Source organism: Poecilia formosa, unplaced genomic scaffold (genome assembly GCF_000485575.1).
Source record: "Poecilia formosa unplaced genomic scaffold, Poecilia_formosa-5.1.2 Scaffold13, whole genome shotgun sequence".
In the NCBI taxonomy this organism is placed as follows: domain Eukaryota; kingdom Metazoa; phylum Chordata; class Actinopteri; order Cyprinodontiformes; family Poeciliidae; genus Poecilia; species Poecilia formosa.
The window spans coordinates 520,545-527,899 of NW_006799952.1; the positions used below are offsets into that span (position 1 = coordinate 520,545).

The 7,355-nt window shown below is 35.2% G+C and overlaps 1 long non-coding RNA gene across 1 annotated transcript in view; it reads left to right on the plus strand.

Moving 5' to 3' along the window:
* LOC107835552 (uncharacterized) overlaps nucleotides 1–454 on the plus strand; it is a 23,351-nt gene extending 22,897 nt beyond the window's left edge. The window contains exon 4 of the long non-coding RNA XR_001661341.1: nucleotides 443–454. This is a non-coding gene — a long non-coding RNA (uncharacterized LOC107835552). The remainder of the gene's footprint in view (nucleotides 1–442) is intronic.
* Nucleotides 455–7,355: the final 6,901 nt, after the last annotated feature.

Sequence of the window (7,355 nt, forward strand, 5' to 3'; positions counted from 1 at the left end):
AACTCAGAATTGCTGCAGGTTATGTATTCACATCTTTACCTCTGAAACATTTGACATCTTTTTTTTTTCCCCAAAACATTAAGATCGGTAATAAAAACTGCTATGACTGGCTGTGAAATATTTTGAAAATTATTAAGATGTAATATTTACCCTACTTTAATTGTCAATAAATCAAATAGGCAAGGTTATATTTTCACTCTCTATGTGCAGATGTTTGTTTAGCAGCAAGAAATGAAGATGTCAGCGATAACATAAGTTTAATATAACTCACTTTGTAGTCAGTGCAGTGTGAAACACATTCCTATGCTGATTGTAACCCTGGTGTAGCAAACATGAAAAAAATGTTGTCTTTAATTACCCATCACCCAAAAATGTCCTTGGTCAATGAATCAAATTTGGCCTTTAACAGGACTGTCATGGAACATTGCAAAATACTTTGCAGAATGTTTCAATGAACACCAGTCAATAAAACATTTTATAAAGGACAACATTAGCTCAAACGACCTCATCTTTTAATTTTAATTCCACCCTTATTTACATGAGATCTGAGCTCCACTCTTTGACTCCCAGGAAAGTGAAGATTTGAGTCTTTATCTCACAAGTTAACCATAGTGAGAAGCTTTGGTTTTGTGACCTAAGCATCTCTCAAATACCCCGAAGACTGGAGTCACTGGCCTTGATGCTATAACACAAAAAAATGTGCTTTTTGTATTGTTAGACAAGTTTTGAAAAGGAAACTGCAATATTATTTTTAATAATTTTTTCCTTTAAAATTTATAAAGTATATTAAATTGGGTTGAATTCAGTATAATGATCTTAAAATATTTTGCCAAAGCATGTCTGGTATAAAAAAATAAAATAAAAACTCAAAATAAAAAATCCAAGAATCCTCAGGCCTTTTTAGCAAGATTTCAAAAGACATACAATTCACTGAATCATTAGCATATAGAAATATTGACAGATTTTTACAAACAAGTTTCCAAAAATTTTAATCGCTTATCTCAGAAAAAGACTATCATATTTTTTTCTGTCTCTACTGAGTTAGCCCCCACCTCATTTGTAATACAAAGAGCAAACCTGAGCTTCAGAGCAAACCTAAATAGTAACAATATATAGGAACAATAATTGATTAACGTAGATGCTTTTGGAACTGATCATATTTAAAATAAGACTTGGAAAACGTTAAATACTGTTATATTCAACGCGGCAGCTGTGGTAAATAGAGACTAAATTCTTAAATTAAAGTTTTTATTTTTAATATTGTTTTTGTTTCATTTAGTCATGTTAAATAGCAAGGATGTTCCACATTTAGACAAAATCACAATTGAATATTATTACGTTCCAACAACCTAAATAATTATTAAGAAGTCCTTTCCAGGTGATATATCAAAATCTTTTTTCCCTCTGATGTATTTTTTTGGTCAGTCATGGCAAACTTGGTTCTCACCTTGCTTCTCAGTGAAATAATTCATAGTCCCCAGCTTTTCCTCTTCTGATGTTTCTCAGTTTTTGGAAGGGTTCTCTATTCAGAAGACAGCTCAGTTCGTGTTCCACTGCCTCCTCACTAATGCACCATTAAACTCCTCATTTTCTTATTTATTCTGCTCCTGAGGCTCAGTTAAATTAATGGGTGCTTAATGTCAGTGCTTGGTATTCCAGTGTTTGTCTTTTGTTATAAATGGGTTTCGGTGGAAAACTGAAGAGAAATATATTCATTAAAAGAGGTGTTTAAAGACTACTTGTGCTTAATTTATATGTTGAATTAACAAATTACTCATGTAAGTATCTGTAAGGAAAAAGCACTCCAAGATTGCAGACATACAAAGAAATTGCTATTTTTGAAAAGGAATGAAGGAAGGGAAATAAACACCCTGATATTGGCTTTGACTAGACAATATGATCAAATCAGATAGGCCAGATTACCAAAGAGTTTTTTTGAATAGGGCAAAACTCTCACACGCTATTAACACTTTTAGTGTGGAACTGACCTAACTGCTACTAAAATATTGCAGTAATTAAACAATAATAACATCACTTGATCTCCCACTGAGGAATGCAATCTGCACTGACCTTAGCATGCTGTATGCTTGAAATTGGATGTGAATCTGACCCCTTGATGTACTTTCTGATCACTTTGGAGCTTTTATAGGACATTTTAAATGTCATTCTAGCAGTCAGTTCTTCATCAGGGTTTATGGCTGTATGGTGTAGCATACCTCAGGGTATGCTGCATGATATAAATTCCAAACTATTTAGAAGGGGAGTGAATTAGAAATAACATTCACATCAAAGCACCATGAATCCTCTGTCTTTCCTCACATTTTGACCAACATAAGATGGATTTTGCAATATGTCAGCATACACGGCAAGACAAGAAATAGTGTGGCACTTTTTGCTACTTTGCAATAGTAAAGTTTTTCTTCTTTTTTCGGTTGCTTTTGTTTTTTAGTTGCTTGGTTAGCTGGTATGACATACAACAACAGCAAACAAAAATACAAAAATAACTGCATTAGAAGACAATCCCCTCAAGTCTGTGGTTTTTCCTGTTGCTGGTGCGCCTTCTGCTAACACACTTCTTCCTTCCACTCAATTTTCTGCTAATATGTAACAACAACAACAACAAGCTTATTTAGCAATTACCTTTTGTGGGCTAACCTTCTTGTGAAGGGTGATGATGAATGTTTTCTGGACATCTGTCAAGTCAGCAGTCTTCCTAATAATTGGGTTTCAATTATTTACCCATTTCAAAATATAAAATTCAAAACATGAAATATTTCTCTGAGGCATTAAGTTTTGGGTTTTCAATATCTGTAAGTAATAATGATCAAAGTCACAAAAGAAGAAGTTTTGGACTATATCACTCTATATATAATACATGAGTCTCATTCTCTGAACCAGAGATGTACTTTTATGCGATATTCAAAATGTTTTAGATGTACCAGCATAACTTCATTTGCTTGTACAATCCTAGAGGCTATAACACTTTCAGAAAGTCTTAAAGTGGAGTGCACTGGCAGCTGGAGCCATTTTTGTAATTAAACAATGTCTATTGCTTTCATAATTGTTGTTTATTAGTGTAAAATTTGACTTCATCAACCTGGTTTTCATTGTTTCTAAGAGCTTACTACTTAATTTAACTCAACAATTTTTAATTATGCTTACTCATTAAGTCATGTAGCTGTAGTTTATTGCATGTGGTAACTATACTCTGTAATTAGTGCATAAATCAGTAATATATAAAAGGTAAAAAAAAAAAAAGCAAAAAGTTTTATTTAAAACCCAATGCATGTACATTAGTTATTTTAAGTGGCCTTTATCTATTTACTCATACAAGAAGGCTTTCTAGTAATCGCATGCCGTTGTGTAAAAGTGTACCTTGTGCAAAACCAGCAAGTGTGCATTTGAAGGTCGGGTCTTAAGACTGAAAATCACCTCCAAACAGTGCCAATTCATTAATCTAAGGCTAAATGCAAGCACAACATGTATTTGGATGATGAATGTCCAGGTCAAACACTTTTCCACCCCCAGAAGCATAAAATTAAACTGAATAAAAGCCTAGCCCTCTAATAAATTTAATGCATCAAATTGATACCAGTGATTTTTTTTTGTCCCTCTGAAATGTTGTAAAATAATTTCTTTGCAAAACCTTGTGGAAGACAACAACTTAAAATGTAATGAGATCTGCGGCAACATCAGAGAGGTAAAATACATTGTAATACAGAACCACATGGAAGCAAACTGACTATTTGCAGACTGAAGTATGTCTGCTGTGAACCCAAACTGGAAGTTAACAACAGTTATTATTGTATTTCCAGTTATATTTTTATAACATGCACTAATATTGTCACTGCTTGCATGTTTTCCCAGTGTTGTCCAGTTCTATTTTTGCTGCATGTTTTAGGTGTCGAATTTCAAAGTTGTATGTGAAAATCTGGATTGGAGAGGATGCTTATGTGAAAACAAATCAAAACAAAAAAAAAATAGCGCCAAACAGTCTTTGGCATTGTTTACAGAAAACTAATTAACTGATGCATTCCATCTCATCAGTGTGGGGAAACATCGATTACACTCAGGGTAACAAACAAAAAAGTTCTCATGTAAATTAAAGTCCTGGGGAGCCACTGGCTCATTCAATTATGATTTTCTTTGTTCACAACTCTCTATCAATGAACTGATATTCCACAGTCACTATAGTTAAAGGAATGCACTCAGCTGTGTGAATGACTTTGAAGACAGGGAAGAGTGTCATATTCTGTGTGATTTGTGTGTCCGTGGAGACAGTTGTTGTCATCAAACAGATTTATAAATGACACTTTTACTTAGCTGCTGTGTGCCAAAGCCTACTGAAGACGTATGGCAAAGTCAGAGCAAAAAGTGTGGTGTCTGGTCATTTTTCAGAATAAACAGAACAATAAAGCAGGACAGTGACAGCACAGAAGGCAGGAGAACTGGATGGAAGCAGCAAATGCAGAGAACGGTAATTGATTTAGCTACATCTTCATGTTGCTGTGAAAGAGCCTGAACGTCAGTGTTCTCCTCTTAATTTACACTTAACAAATGTACAAATATACAGTATAAAATTCTCAGCGTTTAATTTTGTAAATGGTGGTAATCGTGGCTTACAGCTAAGCGAAAGTCCATATCAGGTTCCTCAGAAAAAAGAAAAGAAAAAAAAAAATCCTACACACAGTATTGAAAAGGAGCTCTAACATTGTTTCTGTTGGCTCAGACATGGCTCGGACTACATGACATTTGTAGTCCATGTATTTGATAAGTGACTTAGATAAGCATTCCCTCTGGCCAATGTTCATTCTATGTGAATCGACCCCAAACTCTTGAGTGAACTTTGTTTTACTATTTTCTCAACATTGTTATTTTAGTCATAACTGGTAAAAATTTTGCTTACCAAACTTTTTTTGGTAAGCATTCAATTTTTATGTCAATTTTTATGCTTGAACACAGAACTGCAAACAGACAACTTCTTTATAAGTGACCTTTAGTGGCTTATCAAACTTATAGAGGGGGCCTGTGATTGTCTGCTGAACAACTGTCAAGACAGCACTCTTGATCATTATTACGAAGGCCATAGCAGAGTATTTCTCCAGTTAAAATCTTTTATTGGTTGTTTGTAATATTCAAATGTTCCTGTTTGCTGAATTGTGGCTTTTCAATAGGAGTGAAAGCAAAATTATCAACGTTATCAGAACGGAACATTCGAAATATATATTTCTGTGTATAATATACGTTTGCAATATGAGGTTTACTTTTTGAACTGAAACAGTAAAACAGGATATTTCTTTGTTATTTGTGGAAATACACATGTCCAAATGCATGTTATAAGTTGGACAAAGAGATTCAGAAATACTTGATTAAAGCTTAAAGCAAAATATTTGAGCAATGCCGCGTCTACACACACCAAATGGTTGTCATGTTGTTTGAGGACCGATGCAGAGAAAGACACAAAATTCTTCGAATTATACTTCTGTAAGCATTTAATGGTAAACTAACTTGCATTAAATGTGATATGTGCAAGCACGTTAGGAACTTATGTTGAGAGGTATTACATTTTCACGTGAATAGACATTTTGGCTCACTATCCCATAGTACTCAGTTATTTGCAATCATAATCTACTCTTTTTTTTAATGTAAAAACAAATATTTTCATTTCTCTTTTCTTGTCATGTTAGTTGACCAGGGGTTATTGCCCTTCTTTTAATGTGCTTCTGCAAGAAGGTGGAAAAAATTCACAGTAAGAAGTCTGAAAGTGGTATGTTGCCATAGCTCTGGCAGAAACGCAATAAATAGCTTTTCCGGACATTGTGGATGCAGAGTTTGAACGCTCCGACACCAGTGGCCTTTATCACGACACTTTTCACAGATCTGTGCATTTAAAGCATTTTATATGAGGCAATTATTACTCCAAGAGGCAAAGGCTGGCAAGAGAGATGAAGTGGAACAGAAACTTCAGACAACATTGCCTTGAGGAAGAAGGAGAAGACGAGAGGATTTGACTACAGAGAAACCAGAACGAGTGAGCAAATCTTTAGCTGCAATAGCAGTCAGTACAAATCACTGTCATTGGGTTAGAAGTCCTCAGAATTTGAATCCCTGTGGGACTGAAAGCTTTACTTATCACATTTAAGGTCTACTTTTGGACATTCAATATCCTGTTTGTCCTCCAGCTTCAGTGACCCAAGGCTATAGCCATGAGTAGATTGGGGAGGAAAAAAGTGGACCTGGAGTTCCTGACAGACTAGTCCACCTTCAACTGCTTTATTTATTTTATTGATTATCTATCTATCTATCTATCTATCTATCTATCTATCTATCTATCTATCTATCTATCTATCTATCTATCTACAGTTTATTTAAAATGTAAGCGCCACAACGTGTATGTCTTGTGACCTTTTCATTTATAAATATATTAGTGAAATACAGCATAACTGACCAAATAATCACAGTAAACCCCATTGTCAGATTTATCTTCCTAAAGTGTAAGTTCACAGTGGAGCATCAACAATGACAAAAAGCTGAGCTGACAACCCAACAAGCACATTAATGTCTCTGCTGTGACAGATCTGCAACACCATGCCACGGGCCTTCTCTGATCGGCTTGTCAGGCAAAGTATGCGCATTGACTGGCCAAGGAGTTATTGATTGAGGACTGTGAAAGATTTTAAATGAGCTATGAGTCAAACATTGGATGTGTGTTATATCAATAAATTTGTTTTATTGAGTAAAATTAACCACGTACAGTAAACGACATACATGCTCTGATTGATTGCAACAAACAGAAATAAGAGAAACAATCTCCCGTGCTTTGAATGTAATGAAACTGCAAATTAGATCATGTATCCAGTTTGTTAAACGTTTGCCGTGCGAATTTTGACAGTATTTGTTTGAAATACATGACACACATTGGCCGTGGAAACCGAGTAAGGGTCCTCCTCTGAACAGGGCACAAACAGTGATTCTATGTGGAGTGAAGCCATGCAGCCATTACATCCTCTCTGGGGGCATGTCAACTCACAGCTGTTGGACCAGGCCCTCCAGATCCAACAAACACCCACTGGGTTAGATTTGGTGTCTGTGATAAATCCACACGTTCACCTGTGAGAACACTCAGGACACTGGGCTGGCTCCAGGAGGACCTTTAAATTAGATATGCAGACCAGATTCAGAGAAGTAGGTAAATTAGTTGCATTTAAATTAAAAAGTACTTGTAGGAGTTGTTTTCATTCCTGCTTAAATTATTTCATTCTGAGTAGAGTGTCTGGGTACTTCACCCACCTGTTATTTCACCGAATGAAGAATATACCTGTTTTGACCAAAGATGCACACCTTCTATATATTAT